Source organism: Calypte anna, chromosome 3 (genome assembly GCF_003957555.1).
Source record: "Calypte anna isolate BGI_N300 chromosome 3, bCalAnn1_v1.p, whole genome shotgun sequence".
Lineage (NCBI taxonomy): Eukaryota > Metazoa > Chordata > Aves > Apodiformes > Trochilidae > Calypte > Calypte anna.
Window position 1 is genome coordinate 57,875,160 of NC_044246.1, and position 13,259 is coordinate 57,888,418.

The following is a 13,259-nucleotide window of genomic DNA, read 5'->3' on the forward strand; positions in this document are numbered from 1 at the left end:
TGATGACTCCTTATCTGATGTAACAAATGCCCTTAACTACATTTATAAAAAAGATAGGTCATGTAATGATGTTACACCTAAATACTTGTAACATCATGCATTTGTGCATCAGGAACAAGGGGGTTTGTTCCTTCAACAATGCAATTTGTGCATTGTTCACAAAGGGTTATAGCTCAGTGTGAAAAGAGAAAATAGCTGGAAATGTGAAAAGGCAAAAATTTCTACTACTACCAGCCTTATTTAAGCCATCCATTATGCTTTTCAGGATTTCCTCAAGATTTCTTTACTAACCTCTTAGTGCATATCTCCTAATTGCTTTTGGAATGTGAGGATTCTAGCACATAGTTAGGAAACAATTATTTATTTTTTTTCTCTAGTGCATTGAATTTTATCCAGTTACTGCTGCACTAAGACCAATCACTTGTGTGTACTGTGTATCTTACTTATGGAAGGATGAGGATACTCCAACTCCCCCAATAGTCTGGTGCAGCTGCCAGCCTGCAGCTTGAAAAGGAACCTTCCTTGAAGAGGAAGTTATCCCTTATTTTTGGTTTCTATTTCCCCTGGCTGCCACTATCTGCTTCTTCTATTTTTTGTTAGATAAACAACACTTAAACCAGTTGTTACTACATGTAAGGACATTTAACACACTGCAATCCAGTCATTGCTAACCAGAATTGAAAGCCTCTAACTAAACTATAGAATCTCACTTCATTGAATTCCTCAGTGTAATCTCTTTCCTCTACATCTTATCCCATTCTATTTATTTTTCAGTTACAATTGTGTTGTGTGCTGTTTCTTTCCTTTCTTATATCTGAAAAGAAATATTATATATTCCTAATTAACATTACCTATGATCAGGGCACAAGCTGCTGGGATTCTTGCAATCACCAGTGCATTTCCATGATAAATTGGTGCTTTGAAATAGCAGTTATTTTCAGACTAAAATATTTGTAATAAATGTTTGCAGCATTGCCAGTGTTCCTTCCTTTTGATCTGAATTAGCATTAAATTCAGAACTGATACTAGGTTATGCAAACAGTCCTTCTACATATTTATAAGATATGCTTGCAAAGTGTTCTCAGGATAATCACAGCAAAAAACAAAGCTGGGGAAAAAATAGTAAATGAAAGCTAAGAACTTTCCTTTTTATCTGCAAAGTATTTTTCAGGTCAGCTAGTCAAGTTCTGGAATTGATGAGGCAGAAAATTTGCTGCCAGTAAATTGTTGATGTAATTTTTAATATCCTTGAAGTTACACATATTTTGCCTGAAAATCTTTGGATTATGTTAAACAAATTAAACTGACTGGACATGGTACATGTCCTTCAGCAAGCCAGCAGGGAGAAAAAATTCCACATAAAAAAATTGTAACAGTGCTTACAAGATTTCAGACAACAGACAACTATTAATAACATGGAAAATTGAAGCAAAAAGAGCATTGAACTATTCCTAGTCTTTATTTCACTTAATTAAAGTTTGGTTATCCACACTTGATAGACTTAGTACAGCCCAAAACAAGGTCTTATATCTAAGGTTACGTGCAGCCTTAAAATCAGTGATTTTGAAAATGATGTGGGAGATTAATGGAAGTAAGTAGAGGTATGCTGAGGGCAAAAGGATGTGTATTTCTTGATTATAATGGCAATGAAAACAGAATCTCACCTGTGTCTGTAGGGTTGGTATGATGGCTGCAGGAAAAATTGCATCCAGTTTACAGACTAAGCCAAACCATGAAGATAAAGGCAAATTTACTGCTGTAAAAGACAAAGGCAATGCTCTTTCCAAGTTGAAAACCAGAAAGACTAGCTACCAAAATGAGATTTAAGGGTGATGAAACTGATAGGTAGGTGTAAGCACACAGTTTTGGAAGAGAAACTATGATTTGTAAGTATAGTTTTGCTGCCTACAACTTAGAGAGGGTGACAGGATTCTTGAAGGAGAGACTGAAACAAGCAGCCTGGTACAGGATACCTGTGGTCTGACTTTCAGCAGCCTTGGAAAAAACTACTGCACCATGAGAAAAAGCAGATGGAAAACTGGCAGGGAAAAATGAGCTGTGTGCCTGAAACAATAAGGACTGGAGGCAGCCCCAGTGTACAAAGTCATCCAGGAGAGGAATATGTGATGGCTACCTACAACATAATGCAGTATAACCTGTAATGTGAAGCCTGGAGAAATTATCCAGTTGTTAGAAGGAAAACTAAATTACAGTCATTGGATGCAAGTGGCTGATTTTCCTGCTCCTCATGGGGCTCTCTGATCACCTCTCCAGAGGATTTCTAAAGGAGTGTGGGTGGCTGGACAAAGCTGAATTGAGGATGATGTCTGCTAAAGTGGGATCAGAAATAGTTCTTGGAGTGGCCTGCTCTGGGTAGAGGGTAGGCAGGTGCATTTTGGAGATGCCAGCGGGCATTAGCATCTGCAATGATCAAGTAATTTGCAAAACACTGGCAGTGCAGTGGTTAGAAGAAGAGGTGGGAACTGGGAAGTGTAGCTACTGCTATTAGTCAAATAATTCTGTCCTGTGGATAGTAAGTTGGGTGCAGCAAGAGCTGTGAAAAACTCTCAGGGTCTAGAAAGGGCACAATATGAAAACATCCTAAGCAGGGAAATACTTTAAATTACATTATTAATAAATGACTGCACAGAAACATGCTCAAGACTACAGATTTCAAAGTAACTCTTAAACATGTGCTTTAGAACTTCCCTAAGGAGGAATGAATTCCTGAATTTGGGACTGGCAAAATCTACCAAAGTTTATCAGAAGAGAGTTAAGTCATGACTTCCCTAAGGTTTAATCTACAAATATGAGCTTAAACAGATGAAACAATTGGAATGGGAAGCAAGTGAAACTAACAAGAGAATGGAAGCAGGATTCGAGCATTTTAAAACAAGGACAGCTGATTATTTACCAAGGGCTGTAAAAATTCTTCACTGCCTATAGGTCTTTCAAACAAGCATATTCTTCCACAATGACACTAACAGAGAGGTTTCTTGTCTGGAATATGCTGAATGGTATAATGATGCTTATATGCTGTAGTCTTTAAACTGATTAACCCCTTTTTTTGCCCTTTAAATGAGAAATATGGGTCATCTATACAGTGGAGTTGAAGAACAGATATTCCAAGCACCCTATTTTTGAACAATTGCAGCTTCTATGTCTGATATGATTCAGTCTTGCAAAGTCAAAGATGTAAATCTGTTCAACTCTGTCCCACTGTCCATTCAAAGTAACAATACTCTCCATAAAAGGCACAGCAATGAGCCAAGATTTTTCAGCTTAGATTTTGCATACAGGTTTCAAGCTTTGTCACTATCATATAGCAGTAAGTGTAGGAAATAATTTTCATGTTTAGCATCACCAAGAAACCATAAAGATTTCTGGTAATTTCTATCAGCAGTAACATCATGCTGGTCTCCTGAATTTCTCACTGTCTTTTTCCTTTTCTGATTAAAAAAAAAAAAAAAATCAACATCAAGCTGTGCAGTTGGTTGCGTTAAGGGTGGTATGTGTTGCCAAAGAGCAGAGGAAAAAAAGTTAAAGCTGATTAAAGGTTGTTTTGTCTTCTGCTGAACCATGAATTTAATCATGCTGGAAATGAGTAGAGAAGACCTGTGCCTACCCCGGGGCAATGGCAAAAACCCTCTTTCTTTTTTTGGCTGGAGCTTGTTGCCACCTGGAAATAGGAGTGCCCAACATCTCAGCGCTGACCTAATGGAACTCCATATGCAGTAATGAAACATTTGGCAAAGGGCTTCAAATTAATTATAGCTACAAGTTTAGCCTTTGCCTGAAGCTGAGACTCAAACTGTTCCTGTAAGGATTACAAAGAAAGATACTTCTAGGGAACAGTAGGGGTAGTGATAGGAAATCTGACATCTGCTCCTTTCTCTCAGTCTCCAGCTCACTAAAGGACTTTATTACAGCTGTGGAGAACGAGCCTGAATGTCACCTGCAGCAACGTCACCTACTGCTCTGCTGAGGCTTTGGAAGCAGAAGAGAGCTGGTCTGTAAGGTCCTCTCCTACTAAGGAAGCAGAGGTTTGTCAGCAAATGGATGGCGTGACTTTTAAAATATGAATGTGACCATGAACCTCAAAAAAATCTCCAAACCATCTACTGCATTCATCCACGTTACTGCCATCTGTGTCATTCCTGTATTTCCAACACCCTTAATTTCTCATTGCCATGACAAATATTTCCTCACAATCTTTTGGGACATTTGGATTTTCAATTTATCAAAATGCATGCATCAGGACTGCCTAACCTCTCAGCCCTTGTCAAAACAGTCCCAAGCCTCTGTAAACACATTCGAGTCCAACACACTTAGGTGAGGTAAATTAGCACCTCTTGTTCAATTAGCAAACACAATTGATTTGTGGGGCAAAGAGAAAAGGCTCTTATTTCCATTCTGCCAAGTAATAAAATTCTCCTAAGCAGGTCTCTCTGGAGGGACCAGTTCTACCTCACAGCATTATCTTTAATAGAAACATTTGCATCATCAACACAAGTTCAATCAAAGCATGCTTCTCAAAACACTATTTTTCAAAATGCAGGATATGCCACAGGAGTGAAAAATACTCCTGATTTCCAAGTTTGTATCAATACTATATTTAAATATTAATAAAAATAGGCTGACCCACCATTAAGTGATACTCAGCAGCCCACCTACAGGCTCCCTCCTCTAGAGCAGAATGGCTGTGTGACCTTACATTGCAGCTGCCCTTAGGTCTAAATACTATATGTACTGCTGTTTGCCATTCTCCTGACAGTGGTGCACTATTACAGCACTAGATGTTTCACCCTGTTGCTTGTGCCATGCTGTGTTTTCTCAGTTCTGTTAATGTTGCTACCACTCTTCTGATTTAACCTCAAAAGAAATCTCATCAAAATCTTGACACTTTTGTGCTTTTCTCAGACCCTGTGTGCATCCCAGCCAATCAAGTAAGAACATTTAGAAGCCATTGCCAGGTTACCAGCTTTCTTCTCAACACCACATGAAACATGAGAGATCCACCCCTTCTGCCAGAGCTTCAGAGTCTGAAAACCAGCATTGCCAGCACCCAAAATCCTCAGTGTTTGTAATGAGTACAGGACACTCCTGCCAGGGATTGGCATATTTGAAGAGACACTCCACTTTCTCCCATGAAAGAGACCTCAGTCCTACCATTGATGAAAGATGCAGTGAAAAAATTAAGATAACAGGAAGTGAAGAGTTTATGACAAATGTTTGGAGCACTCTTTGACACTGGATAATGTCCTGACGTTTCTGTATCATTTAGCAATGCAGAATCTCTCATTACTGGATGTATTCTTAATACTTGGGGTTGTTTTGAACCCCATCCTGTAAAACCCAAACCATCTACCTATCAACTTTAGTTTGTGTAGTTAAGAGGTCCTGTTACCACTGGCTCTCTTAAAAATTAGTTTAAGTGCCCAACAGAGATGAAACAGACATCTTCAAGGCTCCTGACTAATCCAAAGCCAAGTATTCCAGTAAATGTCAATAATCAAAATCCACGAAGTGGATGAACCAGTTGTAGTTTCTTTTCCCTAGCTTTTTACTGTTATATTTTTCATTAGTAAGGAGGCAGGTCTGTTCCTTCTAACTTTAGCATTTATCAGAAAGCTATCTGCTGTAGTGAGGCCATCAGAGTTCCCAGGAAATACATATGAAGACCAAAACAAGCAACATCATTGAGACTAGGTTTGTCAATCTGCTTATCTTCTAAATTCTGGCCACCATGACACAGGGCAGATGGCTCGACTTCGTTCAGTCTGATTTGATTACTACTTGTTTCTGTCTCTTCTGCAAGAGAGCATGTGAGACTCCACACTAAGTTGCTAAGACAGACCTTGTCCTGACAGTCTCACCATGGTAATCTTGTTACTCCATGATCCAGTGCCCTTTCCATTGCTCCTAGTAGTAAAGAAACATCAAAAGCCAGTGTACACAATTGAAATTCGTATAAACTTAACACCTAGACTAGGTAGTGTGAATAGTATCTACTAAAAATAGAACTCTTGTAGCAACAAGCACATAGATGAGTAGCTCCAGTTGAATATGGAAAACTGCTAGCAGTTTAGATCCAGGGCAGGAATTTAGCATTTAATCCTCAGGCTTTCAACACACTTCACTAGGACTTCAAGCAAGCAAAACTATTTGTTCCTGTCTTCTATTTCTGCCTTTGTTACTGTGTGCTTAGAAAGCTCAAACCTCTCCCAGCTGTGGTCTGCCCAGTGCAATACATTCAGGGACTCCGATTCTACCTTAGGCAGTTTTCTTTTAGTTGGAACAGAACTGAAGGCAACAGGAGCATCTTGGCTGCCACTGCATTGCAACTTCTTATAACAAACACCAGGAGCTGTGGGGGAAATCCTTTGATTCATTCTTCAAACCACAAAAGCTGCTTGGCAAAAAATGTGTCACACTATGAAGCGGAGAGGCTGGGGCAGAGCCGAAGAACCTGGCTCCTGTTTCCCTGAACACCCTGAGACAAGGAGATATCCCTCACCCAGGAAAGTAGCTCACTGAATGAAATGCTTTCGACAAATAAAATAGGAATTGAAAATCACTAAATGGATGGACTAAATCCATCGTATCTTTAAGAGATTAAAGCTGTTGCCAGCAGTACAGGAGGAAGCAGAGAGCCACTCACCTCTCAGTCACAGTTTGAAGGAGCACGGATGACTGAGAGTTTGATCCCACTGACTTGCTGAAATCCACTGTACATTCCCTTTTTCTCTGCTACTCCATTTTTGTGAGTTTTGTGCAGGATGTAAGAGCTTCAGAATACAGTGCAGACTCATTTAGTCTCCTGTGCATCTTTTCAGCAATATAAAAAGTATTGGCAGTATTTTGTCAGCTTAGGAGTAGCAGACTCAACATGAACCTTCTGGTGCACCATGAGCACATCTACAGAGTCAAAACATTCCAGTCGTGAAATCCATGTGGTATTTCAAGATCTAAAAATGTAAATCAAGTAGGTATCTCTGAGAACAATACATTACAATAGAGAGTAATATCAGGAGGCTGAATCTAACAGGATGCTCCAAAGGACCATGACTGTTATATGTAATTGAGGTTACTGCATAAACCCAGAGCATTCTTGGCTCTGTAAGTAACTGCAAATGAGCACATGCAGTGCTTGGACTCACATTCATCCATACATTTGTATTAATTTCCAAATGAGAGCCCTTTGTGAAGGCTGTCTCATGATTTTGCATATAATCTCAAGGCCTGCATAAAATCTTGTCTGATTTCCATTCATCAAAATTAGTGGCTCTACCTAAACAGTTTTAGCTGATTCTACTAGCTGGATAGTTTTACCTACAAGGTGTCCAACATTGCCAGGAATTTTCCTCTACAGAACACAACACAGCTAAGACAAACCTCAAATGTGTTCATACAGCTGTTCATCCAGAAATTCATCCACCTTCAAGCAGGCCAGCAGAAACTGGAGGCTAAAGAGAAACATTCATATTCAGCAAAGATGTTCAGCATTTGGTTGATGGGGAAAAGTGCTTGATATGTTTGATTGTGCTTAATAAGACCTCGTTGTGAGCTAACTCTGGCCATCTCCATGAAATCAGAGCTTCATCACACATAATGGTTACTTGGGAAGAAAAACTCCATAACCATGGATGTCCCCACTCTCCCTATTTTCCTGAGTTTTTATTTCTGAGCACAATGTCATATTTTAGGGGATATTCCTTTGGTTAGCTGTGGTCAGCTTTTCCAGTCATGTCTCCACCCAATGTCTTGTGCAGCCACAGCCCACTTGCTGGTGAGGCAGTGTAAAGCAGTGGAGGCTTTGATTCTTCTCAGCAAGAACTAAAACATCATCACTCTCTACAACTCCCTGAAAGGAGGTTGGAGCCAGGTGGGGGTTGGTCTCTTTTCCCAGGCAACTCTCAGCAAGACAAGAGGGCACAGTCTTAAGTTGTGCCAGGGGAGGTTTAGGTTGGATATTGGAAAGAATTTCTTTACCGAGAGGGTGATCAGACATTTGAATGGGCTGCCCAGGGAAGTAGTGGATTCTCTGTCCCTGGAGATATTTAAAAAGAGACTGGATGTGGCACTCAGTGCCATGGTCTGGTAACTGCAGCAGTAGTGGATCAAGGGTTGGACTTGATGATCTCAGAGGTCCCTTCCAACCCAGCCAATTCTATGATTCTATGATCCCTGAGTTATCAACATTGTTTTGCTCACAAATCCAAAACACAGCAGCATCTCAGATACCATGAAAAAAATTACCCCCATGCCAGCCAAAACCAGTACAGACCTACCAGAAACTCTTCCAGGGAAAAACACCAAACAACACAGCTCAAAGCCTGGTTTCAGATCCAGGACAGAGAGCTCACTGCCCTGCCTTCACCCTTTCTGTAAGACTGGCTAACCCAACACCTTGTTACAAGGATACTTGTAATGGTCCTAACCACCACAGTCATGTCTTTGGCAGGTGTATCTCTGAAATGTGTTTTTCCTTTGTAACTTACAAATTGGGAACTGGCAGGACTATCACCTCACTTGCAAGGGACTGAAAGATGAGCTTCTCTGCACACAAAGTTTTATACTTTTCCCTGCTTTTCATGCCAGGGTAACATAGATACAATTTCAGCTACAAACCTTTCCCATGACATAAAAGCAAATCACCCAAGACTTCTTGGAGAGGTTTTTTTAGTGATGACCCCTGTCTAGTGTGGCACAGCACATGGAGAGGTGCAGATGGGGGAGGGTCTGGAAAGTTTCAGGACTCATTGCTGCCATATTAAAATTTTTACAAGAAAGCCTGAAAACCTAAGAAGAACACTTGTCTGATATTTGAACACAAACACCTTCACAGACCTGTCACACATGACCACAGGAACTCCTCCACAAGAACTCCTTGCAAACCTTTCTCCCTCTTTATTGTTCCCCAGGCTTGTCAACACCTTTCCCTTGAAGGGAAGTTTTAAACCAGGTAATTGGCAGATGGACTTGCCTGTTGAAACCCACAAGTAAATAAACTGTCCTTGGGATCCACACCCTTTGCAAGCCAAGCTGTTAACAGGTTTTAAGGTGTGGTGACAGCATTTTCCATTGGAGTATTCTGTGTGTGCCAGTGATTTTGAAGTGGGTTATTAGTGCACTTGATAAAAAATCTCATACTACTACAGTTTGAGAGAGTAAAAGGACTTGAGCAAACAGGCATAAAGTCACACATAAGCCAAGGATGGTGGCAAACTTTTGCTTTTGAAATTCATGTAGAATATGACAAGAGGGAAGACATAGCCAAAATGGCTCATGGGGATGGATATGCTGACCATAACCATCCCCCCCATAAAGTGCTATCCATACTTTGGAAACAGCATATTATCATGAGAGAAAAAAAAGGCTAGAAATAAGAACTAAGTTTCTCAGTACTGGAGAGTTAAAGCTCTGGAATGGCCTTTACACAGCAGAAAAGAGCCTAAACATGGCTAATTTTAGGAGCTTCATAAATCAGCAAAGGGGATTTCATTAAAGACTGGGCCAAAATGACCCTGGCCAAATGCTTAACAGTTACATCTTCATACTTATAAACCAGGGAACAGTTACTTAACAAAGTCTAGGTGAAACTAATCACAATCACCCTTCTGTGGGATGGAAAGTACTGTTAATAGTACATCAAATAGTACTGCAGGCAAAGTGAAGTTTTGCTTCCAGTTCTTCATATTTTTCTGTTACATACAGGTGAAATTCCCATTCTTGGCTGCAGTCTGTAGTTAATAGGTTTTATGCAAATTTCAAACCATTTCTGTATTGTGTCCACTGTGATCACGTGCAGGCACAAATCCTTCAAAATGATCAGGAATGTTTTTTCTGCCATCATACAGAGTTATGGATGCTGACTTCAATCCTCCACATCCAGCTGCACTTCCAAGTAAGAGAAAATAATGTCAGGCCATGAGGCTGTGAAGCCAGGCAAGCAGCAATGCCTCACATATAGTGCTGGGTAGGATACCTCTTCTACAATAAGCATTTGCCCCTTCTGACAGAGCAATGTCACAAAACTGCATTTTGGAGACCAGAAATGGTGTTCACCTTGCACTAGCACCTGGCTATGTAGCTACAGTACAGTCCTCTTGGTTTCTGTGTTGGTGCAGCAGGAAGACCAGATTATGGTGCTGTCTTCTTTTTCCTCATGGAGCTGCTGGAAGAAGGGGGCTATGTTCCTGAAAGTAAAGCTACAGACAAGTGCCCTAGAAGATAAAGATGGTACTGCCCAGGCTCCCTGGAGCAATTTCAAATCACTGCTGTAAAGAGCTTGATCTTACTTCAAATCAATGGCTCAAGATTCATAATTTTTCAGAAGGTATGAACGCCATAGGGAGGCTGAAAATGTGGACCTGGTAAGCAATCCTGAAGAGATAATACTAGCAGTAATTTGTATTTGGCTTTGAGTTTACTTTCTTTTTGAAATTCATTTAAATAAAAGCATTCCCTTTTCCAGAGAAAGCCAAATAATCAAGAGATCTGTCCAGGCTTCTCAATTGGTTCTCTTTGAAGATATATAGCATGCTTTTATGTTCATACACAGAACCTATATAACCTCAACCCATTGGAAACACTGACAATCTTTGAAAAACAAGCAAAGGGGCAGGAGGCCAGCTTTAATCATTTGTTGCTAATACACTGTGTGACTTATAGAGACTGGGGAGGATAATTCTACATGGAAAGTCAAAAATACAGTATTCCTTGCAATTACCCGTCCTCAGAAGAAAGAAAGGCTTTAATGGTCTAAAAAATGTAGCTGTGCTGAATTTGCTGCATCCTGTGTGAATTTGTTTCATTCAAGTATGAACTGTGTTGGTGGCTTTCTAATTTACATTGTGCCTCTGAACAGTTTTCTATAATGCCTTTGGAGAAGAACTTGGGGTTTTGGGACAAATTGAATATTGTTCTCTCTTTCATGTAGATCATCCAGATCCAGGCAATGACTCATATTTTTATAGCCCCTTTAAAATTTCCTTTTATTTTTAGAGTGCAGCAATCGTTTTTTATTTGTTGCAGCCTGTTCTTTTGCAGAGACATTATTTGAGAAATCACAAGTGCTTTGTGGCTTCACATAAAGACTCAGAAAGGATCAGAGACTGGGAAAGCTGTAGAGGCTGTCAGAAAATCTGAGGCTGGAACACAGCACTGCAATGCCATGTCATGTATTACAGCAAATATCAGGTTAGGTGGAAGAGCTGCTTGTGTTCAACACATTTCAAAGCTTTTGCTGTGCTTGTTACTTTGGGAAGAGATGGGTGAGCCAGGAGCTGCATTTGCTGCACAACACAGCAGTGACAGTGTGATCCAAAGAGAAGAATTTGCTACACTCAGCCATGACAGAGCAATGGTGCTGCTGATGCTGCTGATGCTGCTCGCACAGGCACAGGGCATCCATCTGCTGCCTCCTACATAATGCAAGCCTTCCTGTCAGGAACCCAGGCTGGGTTGAAGCTTCCCAGCTCCAAACTTTAATTTTCCAGAGCCTCTGGCTCTACGGACAGGGATACAGTCACCTGAAGCCTGACCCTACTGAGGGCTTTATCCTCTCATAGACAGCCACAGACTGAGAACCTCATAGGGAATCTCTGGGGAAGATGAACTTGTTTTTCCCCGTTCTTTTGCAGCCTTCTGATGATCACTACGCTGTCACTTTCCATCTACAGCACATTGTGCTCACATCCATTTTCACTTGTTTCTGGAGGCTACATTGTTTCCCACTGTAGAGGGATAACAGGTACACTGTAGACAAGGATGGCAGGTTCAGTGCCACAAATGTCCGGGTAGCTACTTCTATAGGTCCTGTAGCATGGCCTTTAGGATTAGTATATAGCCTAGTTTAAGAAAAAAGAAGAAAGAAGAAAAGTAAAAAAGAAAAAAGAAAAATGAAAAAAAGAAAAAAAAGAAAGAAAAAGAGGAAAGAAAAAGAAAGAGAGAAAAACAAAAAAGAAAAAGAGATAAAGGAAAAAAAGGAAAGAAAAAAAGGAAAAAATATTAAAGAGAGAAAAAACAAAAAAGAAAAAAGAAACAAGAAAAAAATGAAAAAAGAAGAAGAAAAAAAGCCACCTCAAAAAATAAAAGAGAAAACAAAAAACCAACCAAACAATACCCCCCAAAGAAACCCCAAACCAAGCAAACAAAAAAAAACCCCCCCGAAAAACTTAACCAAAACAAAAACCAACCCCCAAAGAACAAACAAACAAAAAACCCAACAAACCCAACACAAACAAAACTAACAACCAAAAACCAAAAGACCAACAATTACTAAGACACAGAAAGCTGTCTTGCCAGGCATTTGGGGGCCAGGAATATGTGAGTTGTGCAGCCCAAGAGCAGGGCATCTTTGTTCACAGAACCACAGAAAGTGAGGGGTTGGAAGGGACCTTGAAAGATCATCAAGTCCAAAGCCCCTGCCAGAGCAGGGTCACCTCCAGCACAGGTCAGGTAGGAATGTGTCCAGGTGGGGTTTGAATGTCTCCAGAGAAGGAGACTCCACACCCTGCCTGGGCAGCCTGTGCAACAAACACCATGTAAACCATCCCAAGTAATCCCATGCTGTCACACAGAGCTACCTCAGATGTCTCTGCACCTGAGGCAATCTGTACTTCAGATAATTCTTGCCAGGAAAAGTGAGGAGTTACTGAGAGTAACTCAGACGCTAATCCCCAAAGTGGACCAACCCAGAAGTGTCACAACCCATTTTACAGAGGAGGAACAAGGACTTCAAAACCCGACAGAAAACCTTGGGAATACCAGTGCCGAATTTCAAGGCTGATGAAAAACACAGGTGGAACAGGGAAGGGGGGAAGGGATGGGTGCCAAAGTGTGGGAGTTGGAGACTCAGGCTGCCAGCCAGGACCTGCTAACACAGGAAGTGCTAAATGGAGCAGTGCATTTGAAGATCACAGTTGACAAGGTATTTCAGTTCTTTTGTTCACTTGGTGCCTATGGTAATTTGTCTGGAGCTTAAAGTTTGCTATTTGGTAATTTTTGCTTCCTGTTGAGGACTAACCTGTGTCCTCTACATATCGTAACTTCTTGCTGTTATGTTATCACAGAAACGCCACCTTCAAAACAGTAGAGAGCCCTCACAACACAAGGGATTCGTAGCACAGAAGTGTGGCATAGACTAAGACTTACTAATGCAATGCATTCATTGAGATATTAATTAAAATAGTAAAAGCTTTTAAAAGTACAGCATTCAGCAGAGATATTTCAAATAACATCTTGTTAATGGTCTG